General features: G+C 38.2%; 1 pseudogene; it reads right to left on the reverse strand.

Moving 5' to 3' along the window:
- Positions 1-1892: 1892 nt before the first annotated feature.
- On the reverse strand, positions 1893-14925 carry LOC136277202 (chondroitin sulfate ABC exolyase-like; annotated as a pseudogene).
- Positions 14926-18156: the final 3231 nt, after the last annotated feature.

Below are 18156 nucleotides of genomic sequence, written 5' to 3' on the forward strand. Positions count from 1 at the left end.
ACAATGAAAACTAATGTTAGCATGGCGGTCAAAAGATGTGTTTTTGTTGATTTAGCTGTTCGAGTTCAAAGTGTGAAACAAAGACATCTTACAAAGCCGGATGTTATTTTTCCATCGCTGTATACATTTAGCTAACAATCGCAACTGACATTTTTTGAAAAACACGGGCTTGATTTATTTCCGCGTCGGTGCAATTTTGACAAATACCTTGTAAGAAAAGCTCATTTTTAATCATTCTTACGCTCCTTTCGAAAAACTTTCACCTTTACTTTAACTTTATCTGATGAACCAACAAAAACTTGCGAACCTCTCGACAATTCTAACAAAGATGTGATCCCAATAGCACGCTGAGATGTTACTTCTCAGCTTTATATTTAAACAAACTCCTAGCAAATCAAAGTCTCTTCCCGTGTGGCCCCAACAATGGTCTTGTACATCATTATATGAACAGCACCTTGTCATAAAGCCAGGATATAGACGAGCAAAGTGTTTTTGACTCATTTGCAAAGAGTTCTCTCTATTTCAAAACTGGTCAATGTTTGGTTCTCCATTATTTTCATTTTTTTAAATATTATGTATTTACTTTGTATTTCAGAGTTTTCCCCATAATGCAATGAAGAATTGGAAAACTAACTTTTGTTTTCATCCCAAAGGAGGATGGCCAAACGAGGGTGTCTACCTCGTTTACTACAAGGGATGGCGATCGGCTGAGGTTCAACTTCTTTAATCTCGGTTGGCAGATTTATCACATAAAAGCGATTTTCTGCGGATTCAGATATCTTTTTGTACTATCAATTTAAGGGCGTAGTTCGGATTTTTTAAAGGATGTGACAGGGAAGAAAGAGAGAGGGGGAGGGGGGGCGGGGGGGGGGGGGGTGACACTTTCGAATTTTCGCTGCCATACGTGATGTGGACCATACCGCTTACTTACCACGTGTATCATCAGTGGGCTCGTATTCACGCAAACAGAGGCAGCTGCAAATTAAGTATACAGCGCTGCGCCACCTGAAACAAAAGCTTTTTTGAGTTGATGAACTTAAAAAAGTGATGAATAACGGCACCTACCCCTTCACTTACATGGCCAATAAGATTGGAGATTTTTACAAAAAGGGATGATAAGCATCGGCCGAAACAAAAGGCTAGGGTGCAAAACTTCTTCGTGATTTCACATCGGAAATGAAAGGAACTGTAGCTTTTTGAAACGATACAGTAGGACTGCCTTCGAATAGCAAACTGTTTTCGCTGTGGTAAGTTCCCCTTCCGCACATTCATACAGACACGCACGCATCCATACACGCGGTTAAGATTAAGGGGGGGGAAGAGTTCAGCCGTTATCGCCTAAAGGTGGCTGGAAACAGCTTTCCCATGCTCTGGCCACCAGCTAATTTTTTAAAATTCGCTCCAAGGCGAGGCCTCTTCTCAAGAAAGAAAATCCTGAAGTTGTGAGAAAGTCTATCAAGGATTTTCTGAGACAGTCCTTAAGAGCTCTTTAAAATTATTCCCCATAACATTAGCATAATAGTGGCGCCCACTATGTCAAACTTCATTCCTTTAGTCAACACAAGGGTGAAATTGGTTTAACTGCGAATAGGGAAAGTTTGAAGTTTTTGAGCGCTTTAAATGTAGCTGGCAGGACTCAAAAATTGTTTCCAGCCACCTTGCGTATCCCGTGACCTTTCATGTCGCAGTCACGTTCCACAGTAAAGTCTCCCACACGGTCGTTATTTTCAATGCCACGCACCAGTCCCCCTGAAAGATTCCTCTTAGCATTGCCTTTGAGTGTTAAAAGTATTCAAGGATAAGATTTAGACATTTTAAAGTGTACTATCGGTTTATAACTCACAGAGAAACTTTATTTTTTGGTTTTGGTCAAACCTTTATTTTTTGGTTTCCATTCTACTATTCAGCTTTACATTTCTGTGACAAGCCCTCTACAACTCTTTAGCAAATTTAACTTCGCTTGACATCGTTTTATTCATTCAAAGAGTTTTATTATCAATCTAAAGGAAGAAAATGCATATGCCGTCAAGGCCATTATCGAGTAAGTGTGACTTCTGTGGTGAACCCCATGGACAGCTGTTTGAACACGATGGCACGCCCTATAACTGCGCCGTCAGATATTGGTATCACCATCACATGATTTGTTTTATCGGCGTCTGGGACAACCTCTCCGTTTACTCTCACATCTCCAGTTGCTACATTCACCGCACTGATGACTCTCACCTGAGATAAATCATTCATATTGGAAGTTAAGATCTTGAGCCGTTCTTTTGGAGAGCTTTTGGATTGAGCGTTGTTGAACAAAAGTAAAGTAATTACAGCGGACAATCGGAAGAAAGAAAAATATCCTGGAGTGCCAATCAGAACTCAAAGTAAAATACAAGCAAACCGCCAAAAGCGCGGGAAAACGCGGCGACCGAATGGTTTTGTATCTGATTGGTTGAGAGAGTGGCGCGAGTTTTCTGAACCAATCACAAATCAAAGTAAAGCAAACCCAATGCAATTCCGGGTTACTTTCAAAACTCAATTGAAAATTGTTCTGAGTGACGAGTGTAATTATGAATTGCTTTGCTGCTATTTTATTGTTCTGTGAAGGTCCCAAAAACTCATTCTTCCTTCTAAATCACTCAGATCAAAAAGAAAATCAATCTCAATCTCAATCTAAGTGGTCGCAGTTAGGTTCGTTTACTTTGGTTTCTTTTGACTTTTCACAGGTTTCGAGTGACAAACACATTCTTTCTAATTGGTCATTATAATTACCCTAATAATTTTTTTAGGGAAATAAACTGAAGCTTAGGGCCGGTTTCGCTACTCGTCGAGTTCGCTGCATTCGAGTTCTTTACATGTCCGCTTCTAACACGCCGAATTCGCTGCCTCTGTTAATTCACAGTTTTAATTACTCTTTTAATCATAAACCACAAGCAATATCTGTAATTTATACTCCATCTACGTGATTGCCGTTTTTAGGAGTCAGTTAAACTGATCATATGCAAATTGCCTTCTAGTTTGCTTTTAACCGACTCGTTGATTTTTGTGATTGTTGCGAGGTTACGTTTTCACAAGTAAACCTATTTGTAAGGTGAAACGCATTGGCGAAGTCAACAAAATTGTAAGCTTCTTTCATAGAAATGTCCCTCGGTGAAAAGATGTCATCAATAAATCTCTTCCAGACCAAAGTTAGAGGGGCTAGCCATTAGCAGTCGTTTTTCTAGGTCTACTCACTCCACGATAATATGCTAAACATGGCACCCATTTCAGGTCGAGTAAGGTAGATTTCTTAAAAACATGATGGTGGTTCGAAAAGATCGTGAAAATAGAACGATCCAAGGTAGGATGAAGTAGGTAGCGAATTCGGCATATAAGTAGCGAACATGTAGCGAACTCGACCGTAGCGTACTCGACAAGTAGCGAAACCGGCTGTCACCAAACTGAAAAACGCTTTCTTCATACAAATCAAGATTACCTTATTAGTTTAAGCCACAATATCATTATCAAATGCATAAATTCTTAATTTTTTTTCCGCGTAAAATGTTGGGTTAAAATATTCATTACGCTAGAAATCATTTAGGAATTCAGTTCAACGTTATTTTATAGTAAATAAAGCTTCATCCGAAAGATATCAGTCTTAAACTAAATTACTTCATACATCATCTCATATTATCAAGAATTTAGAAAAATGATCCTCTTTTATCAAATATCAATTGACTTATTTATCTTTATTATACATCATCAGATATTACACGAACCACTTTATATCCTAAACATAATTTATAATGATAATAATAATAATAATAATAATAATAATAACAACTTATTTATCTTTATCATACATCATCAGGTATTACATGAACCACTTTGTATCATAAACATAATTCTAGTGTTTTTGTGTATAGTGTACGGAATGCTGCCCTTTGCGTGCTTTGGTCGACATTAAGGATGAAAGTCACTACCAAACAAAGTTCTACATTTCCATTTCGTTATCTCACAATTTAATTGTCCCAGTACTGATCTTGTTCGGTACCAATAATTTACTTATCCTCTAGACGTTAGAAAAAAAGCAAGAATCGGCGATAAAGTTACAAAATTCCCAAAAATGGCTTTTTTTCATTTTCAATTTTCTCTGAAGTGATTGTTGTCTCAAAAAAGCCTGAAAATCTGTTTAGCTTTTTTGATTTAGAGTTCCATCCCCACTGGCGGTGAAAAAGGTACAATCTTGAGCAAAAAAAGTTGTGTCATTTGTAGATAATCAAACAACCAACAGCCAATCAGACTGCAAGGACCAACAGTATTCTCAAAAAAGAGGTAAAAAAGAAGGAATATTAGTTTTCCGATTACCTCTATGTCAACTGGCGTGCTAACAGAATAAAACCTTTCTTGCGCAGTGATCTGAGAGGCAGAATCCAAAGTCTTGGTGATGTTGAAATTTAGATTTGGATAAGAGACTGCTATGTGCAAGTTATTGTCATCCGCTTCTTCCACCATCACAATACAAGGATCCTGTGAAATAAAATATAATAAAAAATAGGTTTATAAACATATTGAGCTGCGACTTACAATGCCTTAGAAAATTTAAATTCAAACCTTCTAAAAACAGTTCTATAAACAATTCATTGATAACAATGAATGCATGTTAAGATTTCTGATCAGGACTAAATAACTTGCTATAAGAAAAAACACCGATGAAATGCCTCTCTAAAAAGAAAAGTTGAAACCTAACATCATCACTTTTTCTTAAAAATGTTTCTACGCATAATTTTTCCAAGGTATAAAGCTTCAATAGGGATTCGAAAACCCCGTAATAAAAAACCTTACTGAACTGCAGAAAACAAATGATAATAAATGATAATAATAATATTAATTAACTATTTAAAAAATTAAATAATAAATAAGTAACAAATAATATTAAAAATAATAGTTCTATACACATAGTCAACTGCGATTAAAATGCCTTTGGAAATTAAAAACTTGTAAAAACAGTTCGAAAAAACAATGCATAACAATTATTGCATATTAAAATTTAAATCAGGACTAACCAACTAGCCATAAGAAAAAAACACAAATGAAATGCCTTTCTTATAAGAAACGTTTTAAGTCTTTATTTTCTTTTAGAAAAAGGAGATGCTCCATATATTCGGGAACTTCGTTCTCTGTGCTAGTCACGTTAAAACCAACTTTGTTTTTACTCTTATCAAAGCTAGACCACACCATGACAAGTTTTACCTTCGTGACGCTCCATACCGGACCCTCGGTAAGGGCAGATTTGTTAAAAAAAACGTATCCATACTGAGTCTCACCCTGCCTCGGGCAGTTATTGATCTTCACCACGTGAGCCCTATTGTCTCTCTGAAGTACTTCATACAAGCAGCAAAACAGCAAAACGTTAGTGCGAAATCAAAAAGAAAAAAAAACAAGTAATATTGCCGAAGGCTATATGGGCTCTTTCAAAATTAAAAGTCTAGCCATGTTGCTTTCCATGCGAGACTGGATCATTTGGTACAAAAAAAAATTGTCTGTAAGGATGCTTAACGTGTTTGCATATCTATCCCACAATTTCCTATTCCGACAGATTTTCGGTAAAAATCCATTGGCTTAGAAGCGAAGAAGGAATGCTTCTTGAAAAGCGACCACTGAGATACAATTGTTTCGTTCCAAGTCCACTTGTCAACAAATACTTGCTGATAAAAGCAACTTAACTTCCAAGATCCTGTACGAAATTCTCAATACTGACTGCCATACATTTCAAGGTAAAGAATTAGGTGTCATGGCAAAATAGCAGTCGACAGTATAGCTGATGACCGAGTGTATTCTTATCACCTGTTTGCAATCTAACAACTGAAATTGCAAGAGGTTACACATGCAACATTTCTGAGAGCTAATTGTTTAAATGCGCATGGCTAAAGGAATCGTCAAATAAACTTTGAAATTGCCAAAAGGTCTGGGTAGCAGCAGATGTGTCACGAATTTGAGAAAACATACGACATTTTGTTAATCATTCAATGGGAGCAACCTACAGTTAATCTTCAACTATATCATGTTGATTTAAAACTTTCCTTGTAACTGCATACATTGTTCTGTTTCTATTGTTTGTTTTGTCCAATCAGCACTTTGTTACACACTTTAAATTCAACTTTGTACTTTGCATAAATCAGAACTGAAGATGACAAAAGAACTGTCGAAACATGTTTTCAAAAAATGTCGCATCTTTTCTTAAACTCGAAAAATTCCTACATGGATTTCTTCTGAGGGTCCTTTAACCAATATGGTGTATTCATAACCCTTGTCCGTTGGGTCCACTCCATGGTCGAGCCATGCAGTCGCATACCGAGCCGATGTAGCCTTTAAATCATCTTGAGTTCTAGAATGTTGCAAGCCAATCTTCACATTAAGTCCCTGGTTATACGCACTGGGAATGTAGTAAGTGTTTCCTTAAATTTTTAAGAATGAGAGAATAATGAAACTTTTAATACTATTAGTGAAATGTTAGTGCCATAAACGCAAGCATAATAACCAAATAGGGAAAGTCACTTTTGACCTCAAAGCAAGATTTATATATATATAATTCCAATTCTAAACTCATATTCATAACAGAAGTGCAAAATGGTAGTTATGATGTCACCGTCACCAACATTAGACATTGAACGATCACAACTTAAAAGAGCTACTTGAGTCTTGCAGCCAATAGTATCACAGCAAAACTGACCAATCAGTCTGCACAAACCAGACTTAAAACACAAACCAAATTTTCCCATAACTCTTTAAAGGAACCAATCATTATCTTTCACTTAAGGGTTGGGGGAAGAGGCCTTTTGGGGGAACACATGGTTTTCAGGGGGAACGGAGCGGAAATCAGTCGTCGCCAACAGAGTATAAAGAGGGACTATGCAAATCAACAACCAGTGAGGGGGGGGGGGGGGGTTGTAGATAAGAATATTACAGATCCCCATGAGGGGGATCAGGTAAATTACATATCGAAGCTACCAATTTGATTTTACAATTCTTTTGAAGTTGTCCTTCAGTAGCATGTTGATTAAATGGACGATACATCATTTTCATATCATGCAAAGTAAAATATTGTCTTTATATTCCCTAAGATGCCGTAGATCGGCGAAAGTTTTGTATAAAAATAAATACAGCTGCTCAATGCTTAAATCGAATCGTCCATATTATGTATTTACCATTGACATCTACAAGTGTAGCTGCATGGTTGCCTGTGTTAAAGAACGACGGCGTCTTTATCAAGTCGGTGTTGAGTGAGTGACTTTCTCCGTTTATCAGAATTGATGATGGATTGCTTGCGTCAAGAAGCTTCGTCTGGAACAGCGGGGTCTGAAACCAATTTCAAGCGTGCATTCCTTAGTTTTCTCATAAGAAAGATTAAGAAAATATTGTCGCGTAAAGAAAGGATATAGCATGATTAATGCGACTGAATGTATCAGTAACTAAACGCCCCCGATTCCATATTTTAAAATCAAAATTTAAAGAATAGAGAAGCAGTCCATTTTAAGTCCACAAGTCCATTTTTTTCCCTTATCTTATAGTTTTATTGTATAATTTTCAAAACTTTTAAAACCCCCATCAGGCTGTTAAGTTACCGGAACCTTCGAGAAACGGGCCTCTAGTTTCTGAGGCGTGAAGTGAAGGAATAATGTTGGCATCCAATCCATAATAAACAGCCGTTTACAGGGCCGTGCACTAATAAATAGAGGCGATTTAACGAAATTAAGTAAAGACAAGTATAATTTAGGAGGCCACGATAAACTTACGTAACCGAAGTATGGTTCAACTTGCGGCTAAGAAAAGGAACTCGCTTCCAGATAACATACAGTAGGCAGAAATTTCTTAAGCACATCATGGAACGATAAGTATTTAGGTTTTTTCTTTGTTGTTAAGCTCAAATTTGATACTTTTAGTCAAGGACAATTATTGCAAGTTTCGTGGGGAGAGAGGGGGTGGGTAATAAATGCTATTATTGTATTATTTCATGATCTTTTAATTTTGTGGAAAACCTCGAACTTAGCTCAGCGGCCATGTGTTTCGAGCGTTAACCCTTCGTTAGCCCTTCGCTCTGACGAAGGGCTAACGCTCGAAAAGTCAGCTTTGAAACTCTTAACGGTGGCCAATTTAATTCATCGACTCAGCTGATAAAACCAAAATGCCTTGTTATACTCTACCGACGCAGCATCATAGTTTCTGTGGAAACTTACCGCCTTCATTTACTTTAAATAAAGTTATCTGTATAGCTATCTCTCTATCAATCTATCTATGCCAGAGCATAACAGGCAACCCCTAAAATCGATCAACAGTTCACAGGACAAAGGAAAAAACACGATGACCCTCCCGGGATTCAAAACCCGACCTCTCAAACCCCGTGGTCACCATTTCCCCTAAACCGACTCCTAAATTTCCTGATAAACTGTATTTGTTGATAGCGTTAGACAAATTGCAAATTACTACTAGTAACAGTTCTCACTATATCTGTCGCCACCTTTTGATGATATGAAGTTTTTGATTATAGAAATAATTCTAACATATTTTAAGAAAAGTGGTTTCCAAGAGGCTTGATGCTTGGTTGACTTGTTATGTCATAAACCTGATGAAAACATTTTGAGAAATTACTGGATTATTTTAAGACAGTTGTCAATGGAACGAAAAAAGGCTGTTAAAATCAATAAATCAAATACTTGGTATAAAAAGGACGACACCATTTTCAGCCCCGTTTAGACGAAAATAAATCTTACAATCAATTTGTTTCAACTGAAAGGGAAACAAATGAATGTACCTGAGTTATGTTGGGAGAGCTCATGGTAGTTGTGATTCCAGATCCGAGACAAATCACGGCAAAATCTGCGAAAAAACACGCTCTTCTTGAATTCAAAGGTGATGTCAAGTTGAAAGGACCCAGCTGGAAACTGATACTTAGGCTGTGAGAAATCCATTCCAAAGACCCCCGTAGGATAATTACCGCCACCAATCAAAGTTAATCCACCCGCCAGTTCCTTGGGTTGAAAATATCTGTGGAGCCACTTCTAATGTCAGATGATATAATTGGTTCATTTGTGCTACATTGTACGAAATACTCTTCTCTGATTGGTTGTGCACCATATGAGCCCCCAGTACTACTATAATGATAGATATACATGTACTTTCTTTAAGTAAGTTGGACTTTAAAACTATGGCAAAAACACCTAACATGTCTCCTGTCCAGCCTTCTGGATAATTTTGGGAGCGGGAGGGTGGGGGTGGGGGGCACCTCCATTGGAGATAAAAAAAGGACACACAATTTTATTCCGACCTAAGCCTTATCTTAATATCAAATATTTAATTCATGCTTTAGTTATGCGTATATCGAGTTATAGATGATCTTGAGAAGTTTGGAGAACACTCAAGAAGCTTGAGTTCCTCGAGGCGCTCCCCAAACTTCCCAAGTGTATCCATAATTCGATATTGGCACGCCAATTCTTTAATGAACCTTAGTTCATTGAGTAAGGACCTTACTATTTGGCCCTCGGGCCTTGCTGGTATCTTTTTCTATTAAAACGCAGTTCTTTCTTTATGGCGGGGTGGGGGGAGGTAGAAGGTGAATACACAGCTCCCTGTCATTTTTAGCTCCTTAGTAATTTTAGGGTGTTGTTACCCTCTTACTATCATACTAATAATTAATTATTACTTTCTATTCAATAGATTGTTAAAACTTGATATAGGGTACATCACATTTGTTGTTATCGTTGTTGTTGTTATTGCTGTTGTTAAAAGGAGCCTTAAAGGAAAAATTTTACTTATAGAATAGTTTCACGGGATCGAAGTGGGGGGGATCTACCCGCTCGCGAAGCCGGCACAACGAAAAAGACGAATTTGGGCGAAGAAAATTTCACTGCTTACCTACGGTTGTCGCTGATCAATTGATCAAGATCCATTTTTATTGTTGTAGTGCCTGGATGTCGTGTCCAGTCCCAACCATTATCGATATCCAGAGTTTTAAGTGACGCCTCGCTGTTTGCAACGAGAAGTGCACCATGACTCTGATAAAGACCAAAAAAATTTCGAGTGCTTGAGGCCTCGAAGTCCCAGACATACTTGTTGAAGCCTTTCATTGTTACCGCCCAGTTTTCTCTTCGGTTAATCACTAGCGAAGCATAATTTCTCGTCCAGAATCCCTGGGGCGAACTTTCGGCCAATATACCCATCGAGGCAGCTTTAGAGCTTATTTCCTCCATGATGTTGATCGAACCAATAGTATTTAAGTAAAAGATATGTGTGGATATAGTCCCATCTTCCAGGTAATTGCTAACATCCTCATTGCCTGGATCGTAAAGTCGTAAAAACATCTTGATCTTATCGCTGTCGAGAATAGTAATTTCACCCAGACTTCCATCATCGTTTAAATCAGGAGCAGTTGCACCGGCGTAAGCATAGGAAGGAAAAATCCTAGCCAAAATTGCATTGTAAAACCCTGGAAATCGACCCGCTACACTGTTTGGAGTTGAGTATTTAACAGCAACAATCCTCATTGTCTCAAGACCTTTCTTAATATGCTTGCTTGTGTCCTCACCTTTGAACCAAAACCACGAAAATACAACTTAACTCAAACTCTAATTACAAAATACAGTTATTCCCTTACTAAAATCAACGTATGCCCTAAATATTGAGTATACAACAGAGCTGGTTTATGACTGCGTCAGAAAAGTTTTACACGGCCGAAACATCAGAGTGCTCAGGAATCCTACGAGGAGATGCCTCTCTCCACCTGTTGCCTCACTTTTGCCTTACGAAACAAAAAGGCCAAAGAGGCGTCTCTTCTTGCAGGCAAGTAAAAAAAACAAAAGGAGCTTCAAAACAGAATTATTGATGTAATGGACGAAGAGAAAACCTAAACCAAAGAAAGCTTTATAAAAGTTAAAACAATTATCTTTGCGTAGTCATTCGCTACCTTAGAAACCACACTTCGGGAAACAGAATCAGAGAAGTCACCCGCTAGCACATTTCTTTCCTCGCCTTTTCCCCTCGATGGTGTTGTTGAAAGCCATAGCGCTCAGTATCTGGCTAACATATTTCTCAACGACAATGCTACTGACAGGAGTCCTTTCCAGGACCATCCACAACCGCACAATTAGACTTCTAGAGCATATCTCCAACCAATGGTTTCTTAATCCATTTGGATCAATGTAACTATCGGAGAAACTGCACACCTACCCTTTCCCTATAGCCCAATAACGGTCAACTAATAACAAATTAGGGGTAACTTTGGGTTTGAAGAGGGGTTGGTGCGCAGTAGCTCTTTTTTTTTTGTCCCCACTATACTTTCCCATGTAACAAGCTGATTCTTACCCAATTTAAATGGTGTTCCACTGAGTAGAAACTCGATGAGTGAAGCAACATGAAGAGCATGTGGGAAGTAAGCAGAGCCATAAAAACTGTTGTGATGGAATCCAAGGTAGTCTGGCTTTAAAACTCCTCCGAAAGCTTCATTAGGAGACAGTCCGTTGACGTACCATGATAAAAGTTCTTCCATGTCACGAATTTTATCAAGCTTTTCGTCATCTGTTGTATTTGGCATCATTAGAACAGTAAACAACCTGCAGAAGAAAGAGCCAACGCACATAAGGCTGAGGATTGAACGTCTTTTTTTTAACAGTTGACTTCAAGACAAATAAGTTTGCTGGTGAAAGGTATTTCATAAATTTCTTCGTGCACGTCGAGTGGCAGAGCAATGGTCTAAAGGGATATGATTTGTCAATAATAGCAAAAACAATAAAGATAAGAAGGGAAAAAGAAGGTAAAAAAAGGGAATGGCTGAGGATTGGGAGATTAAAACGAATTGTTTAAATACAAGTTTCGTAACGGTAGAAGATGGAAGAATGTCTAAGGATGATTGATTCAAAATGATTGCAGATTACGAACTTAAACATAGGCTAAATGTTTTACGATGTTGAAGCGTAGCCCCCTAAAAACTTAGCCTTAAGTATCTCTATGATATCCGTTTTCTGAAACGTGATGCTGAGTTAAACGCTAGAGCGCATTTCGACTAGATGTCATAAAAACCGTGGCCAATCTGAACACAAGGAGCAGCAAGGACTCGAACTAAAATCGAAGCTAACTGCTTGAAGCGCAGAAAGGCGCAATTGATCAGCTCCCTGTTTGCCCTGGCGTTCGTCTTAAATCTGATCGGTTGAGTGGTAGCACGAGTTATCTCGACCAATCACAGAGTGTCGTGAAGCAGAAAGTACAGAAATCCCGGATTACTTTCAACAATTATCAAAAATACAACACAATGACCCCGTCAGAATTCAAAACCAGGACCTCTCTATTTTGAGTCAGAGCGAAAAACTACAAGGCCTCTGTTGGCTCTGACGAAGGGCTAACGCTCAAAACGTCAGCTCTCAGAAAATCTTTACGGCGGTCAATTTAGATTGCCAACTCAGTTGATGAAACCAAATCATCTTGTAATACCCCCATCGACGCAGCACCACAGTTTTCTTTTGAAACTTACCCAAGTTTCACACAGCTATGTCTTAGTAAACAAAAGTAACGCATACCTTGAAAAAACATATGTAACATAAGGAACTGACATGAAAACATCTTACCTGAATAATGAAATGGTTCTCATACGGTCAGCAGTTGTACCAACGTATTCAAACGGATCTTGATAAACTTCTCCAAACTCGTTGTACCACTTCATTGTCGCCACATAATCATCGATTTTACCTTCAGCGGTAATTTCATCCCTCAGGAGGAAGACTGCATTCATAAAACCTGCTCCGCAATTGTTCATCTCATGATCCAAAGACCCAATAGCACTACCATCGCTCCAACCTGACAAATGCAAGAGCTAAGTTATATCCCATTCTCACCAAAGCTTAAACATGTGTTAAAGCTATTTTGGTAAACACGGTTTAAAATCATTTTCTTTACAGAAGCTGTTTAAAGTAATTTTTGTCGACTTCCAATTCAACACTTTGAAAATACAACTTTGGTATTACTTGAACGCCATAGAAAATCAGTTTTTCAGTTTTCCCTTGCTGATTTTCATTCCGTTGGACCTGGGTTAACGAAAAATGGTTTGCTGGTATGAATGGGGTATAGTTGTGGTTAAAAATCAAACTTACAGCGTTTTGCGATTGGATATCAGAAATTCAAACCCAAAGAGGTGGTGACGACTATATCAGTTTTCGATTGCGCGTCGTAATAACAAAGAAAAGAAAAAACAGGAAACTAGAGCAATCCAAACAAAAAATTCGCACAAGGGAAAATGTCCCAAGGAGCCAATGAGAACTGAATGTGAAATTACTAACTGTCTGAAGCGAGCGAAAAAAGGTGAATAACCAAGTCACGACTTGTCTTAGTTCTGCGTTTGATTGGTTGAGAGAGTGGCACCAGTTTTATGTACCAGTCACAGAGCACTGAAACGGATGGAAACGTCCTCAAGCGCAGGAAAACGCAGCTAACCAAGTCGCATTAGGTTTAAGTTTGGCAGCAGATTGATCGCGACGGTGGCGCGAGTTCGTCATCTTCGTGAATATACATTTTCTCGTCATCTCTAGGACGAGTTCTTTTGATGGTTCGCGATAAGCTCTGGCACCTTGTGAGCCCCAATGACTCGAGTTCCATACTTTACCCTATTGTTCACAGACTCACCTTGATCTTCAATATATTCCAAAAGGAGAAGTAATTGTTCCTTTCGCTCTGTATTCAGAGTCTCTAAGGCTTCCTTTACTTTCTCCAACGTGTAAGATGTTTCAGTGGTACCCAGGGCGGTGGTGAATATATCTTGCATGTTTTGATTACCTCCTGCTATTTCCTATAGTTGAATTAAATATAAGAAAATTTAGTAAAACCATCCTACATTCTCTGAAAAGTACTTAAATATTCCCTTCGTAATCGTGACAGCAGGTAAAATTCGGAAAAAAGAATAGGGCCTATTTGGCATAAAGTTTACAAAAGGTAATTTCACATTTTTAAAGCTAAGATAGACAGCAAAAAAAAATGAAAACAACTTACGTACCACATTTTGTTAATGGTAAATTACGTCGGATGAATTCATTTGTGTTGTAATGCGTCAATCTATTGGAGGCTTCAACATTCTAACTCCCCCAGGGCAACCCACTGCAATTGACTGTCGCTCGTGTTCGGGGGTGGGAAATTTGAACTTTGCCTGGGTGGGGTGGGGAATTTGAACCGGAACTGTCAAGTCTTTCCGGCAAAGTAAACGTGTTTTATCATATGGAAGTGTTTATAAGTAAAAAAATTCACTTTCATGGGAAGATTACTTAGTAGGAAAGTTCTACAAGAAAGTTACGGTCGCTAATCTCGCCTTTTTTAAAACAGTTAATGATCAAAGCCGGCACTTGGGTGGGAGGGAGGTGGGTTTTCGAGCGTACCAATTTCAGATGTTCAAACGCCCGGGGGGGTTGCCCCAGGGGGGACGTTGAAGCTTCAAATTGATCGACGCATTGACCCGAAATGCAGTTGAGAGTTTCCGTAGCAATCAAAAATTCTTCCAACCTCTCATGTGTTTGGATGAGGCTAGGAGAACACAGAAAGAGAACTCTAATTTCCTTTTTTAAATTGTATCTAAAAAACTGTGAAACTTAAGCTTTGACTAATATCAAACTTATCCTCACGGTATCACTACTGAGAATAAAGAAAATGATCACCAACAGGAAAAAGCTCTTGGTTGATGTACAAATTCTCCTGTCAGTACCATGGAAAATGTACAGAGAACAGTATGGAGAATACGCATACTGCTACTGGACTATAAAGGGTTCAAAAGCCAATCAACCATACCTTTATGGGAGCCTTTTTCTGGGCCACGTCTCCATTCAAGTTGGACAGTTGATCGAAAGCCAAGGCATCTACATCAACATCACATGACCTCACGTAATAATCCAGTGTCAGTGGGAGAAGCACTTCCTGCATCACCTCCCCGAATTTTTTACCACCGGTAACTTCAGACTTGTCGCAGTAAAGAGGCAATCCTGAAGAGTAACAAAGCAAATACATAATTTTGGATGTTTATTTTTTGATAGAGCAACAAAAACAAACTGTTCTCGATCATTTTGCTGACAAGTCAAATTATCAACAACCAACTTACTAACAACATTAGTCAACTCGTCGTTGTTATTATTAAACTTGCCGACACCTTTAGCCAACTCCCCAACCCCCAAGTTCGCCCTCAGGCGAACTCACCAACAACTTAAACAAATTTTAATTCACACTAAACTGTGTCCTTGCAGGTTGTTGCATGGACTTTCTTAACGTGATGTCATAATTCTTAATTTGTTTGCCGAATCTGATGACAACAATGTCTCCATGAGTGGTGGCCCTGATTGCTCTGATCATCCAGATCCTGAAAGTGACAACAATGCCATTGCTTCAGATGAGGTAAAAAAAACATTTATACTTATTTATGTTACATGTATACAGGAAGTATATGCAAAGAAATTGTTTATGCAACTGTAATGGTCTTTCTTCCAGTAAATCTTTATTACCCAGTTCAATTTGTGAATTTAATGTGTTCTCTTTCATGAAGTTTTTGAGCCTGATTCAACACAATAGGATTTTTATGGTAAATATACCGCAAAAAAACATGCATGTACTAGTGATGTTTAAAACATAATTTTAACTCCTCTGAAATGCAATTAAATTACAAGTTTGACTTACCTACAATCAATCTGTATATCGTTTACAGGTAACTGATGGAGATACATGTAATGAAAGAGAAGATGCAAATGATGAAGAACAAGAACCTGAAGTTTGGGAAAATGTCTCACCAGAAGATCTCCTCTGTGATGTTGAAAATAGTGAACCTTGCCCAGAACCTACTACTAAGCAGACCAGAACGTAGACGTTTACTGCATCAGCACAGTGGCTTGTCTATTTCATTTTTAAGTGGCAGTCTCTATGCAAGCTCAATGATAATGGTTTGGAATACCTTCTGCAGTTTCTTTTCCAGTTCTTTAAGGTACTTTCTGATTTATGTGATTCTGAATATCTTGAAGAGATGATGACTAACATTACCTCACCATTGTGCCTTCTTCGCAAGTTTGCTCGTTTTGAGCGCGATACCTTTGTCAAATATGCTGTTTGCTCCAAGTGCTGTAAGCTATATGACATAATAGACTGCACCGAAATTGACCATCAAAGGCAAAGAGTTGTAAGTAAAGCCTTTATACAGCATGAAGCAGCTAGGAGTATTGCTACACCCCCCTGGATAGGATACTAGTCCATCGCAGGGTTACCTCCGGCATATTTACTGGTACCCATTTGTACACCTGGGTGAAGAGAAGCACTGTGAGAGTAGTGTCTTGCCTAAGAACACAACACAATGACCCCGGCCAAGGCTCGAATCCGGACCACTCGAACCGGAGTCGAGCGTACTAACCATGAGGCCACCGCGCCTCCACAAATTGTTGTTGTTGTGCTGTAAACAAAAGCACTACCCGAGAAGTGCCACTTGTGGAACACCTTTAGCAAAAAGGTGTTTCTTAGCAAAGGGACTATATTCTTAAAGTATATTGCTAAAATAATGTTAAAGAGAAGCTTCAAGAAATGCTAATGAGGGATAATTCCCCACAGAAATGTGAGTCCTGGCGTCAACATCAAAGTGAAGAATATCTTGCTGACATTGTTGATGGAGAGGTTCGGAAGTAGTTTCAATCTGTTGACGGTGAACCATTCCTCAGTGCTCGCAGAAACTATATGTTCATGTTGAACTTTTATTTTTTCCAACCGATCAAGCACAAGGATGATTATTCTTTGGGAGCGCTCTACCTGGTAAATCTTAACTTACCAAGGAGTAAGCAATATAAATGGGAGAATATCATTGTTGTAAGTATTATTCCTAATTTTGGATAAAGATCCAGAAAGCCTCAATGAATTTTCTGGCACCACTTGTGAAGGAAATGAAAGTTCTTTGGAATGGAGTCTTCCTTAAGTCAGGCTTGTCCCGTTTACCATTTAGTTTCCGGGCTGCACTTGTATGCATTTCTTGCGATGTTCCTGCTGCTAGGAAACTCTGTGGCTTTAAGAGCCACAACTCTCATCGTGGTTTTCCAAAGTGCTTCAAGTTCTTTCTTGGGAATGTTGGATACTCATTTGACTTCTCACTGGAGGCCCATCACGGTATCTTCCAGTGGCCAGAATTGTTTCCAAACTTTTTGTTACATCTACATTTGAAGACAAAGTTGCCATAGTTCCTTAAATCGCACCTTTTCCTTGAGCTTTTTTTTCACTTATCGATCCTTTGATTTTTTATTATCGACAGGTATCAATTAAACATAGAATTATACATGTACATGCACAACATACTGTAAATTTATATCTACGTTTAATGCATCATGAAAATATAGGAAATTTTCACCTAACACTCTTATCCTTTACACCATCACTTGATCACATTCAATTTAAAGGAAACGTAACACCTTGTTCATGTTAAGGTGACGACCACAAGCAATTTTACGTTCACATTTCACATTTTGCCTTCATTCGTGATCCTGTTCACTAATCCATATCCCGTAATCAGTATCTAATACATGCTAAAACTATTGTGGCCTATTTCATGCTTTTTTTTTTAATTAAAATTTTATGAATTAATCATTGATTTTTGAAACAAAAAAGGAGTAAGTACGCTAAGCTAATACTGTAAGATTTCAACCTATCTTATGTATTATTTAAAATTACATTCCATCCAACGTTTTTTATCCGGGAATGAATTGCTTTTCACTTGTCATATTGTTTTTTGTTAGACAAATAAAGACGACTCACTTGTTGAAACTGGAAACTCCGAGAGCGTTTACTAGGACTTCGTATCGCAATATCAAACATCAAACCATACCTGGCAATTATCGAACACAGTAAAAACAAATTAAAGAATCAGGATTTTTAACACAAGAGTTAAGCTTACGTATTTACTTTGCAAGTTGCTTCGTTGAGTACCTTCCTCACCCAATAGCTTGTTGTTTGCCCCAACTTTGAAGTTCTGTTCAAGAAGATTTTTTATTTTTCCCATTCAGCATCTGAGGTTTTCTTCTGGGCATCATAGTTTTTTGTTTAATTAGTCAGTAGTCGCAATTTTGAAAATACTTTCGCAGTTTGAACTCATGTGTGGCTAATTAGTTATCTCGCGAGAACTATTGTGAACGTTGCTAATTTGACATTCAA

The sequence above is a fragment of the Pocillopora verrucosa genome, chromosome 12, assembly GCF_036669915.1.
Source record: "Pocillopora verrucosa isolate sample1 chromosome 12, ASM3666991v2, whole genome shotgun sequence".
In the NCBI taxonomy this organism is placed as follows: Eukaryota; Metazoa; Cnidaria; class Anthozoa; order Scleractinia; family Pocilloporidae; genus Pocillopora; species Pocillopora verrucosa.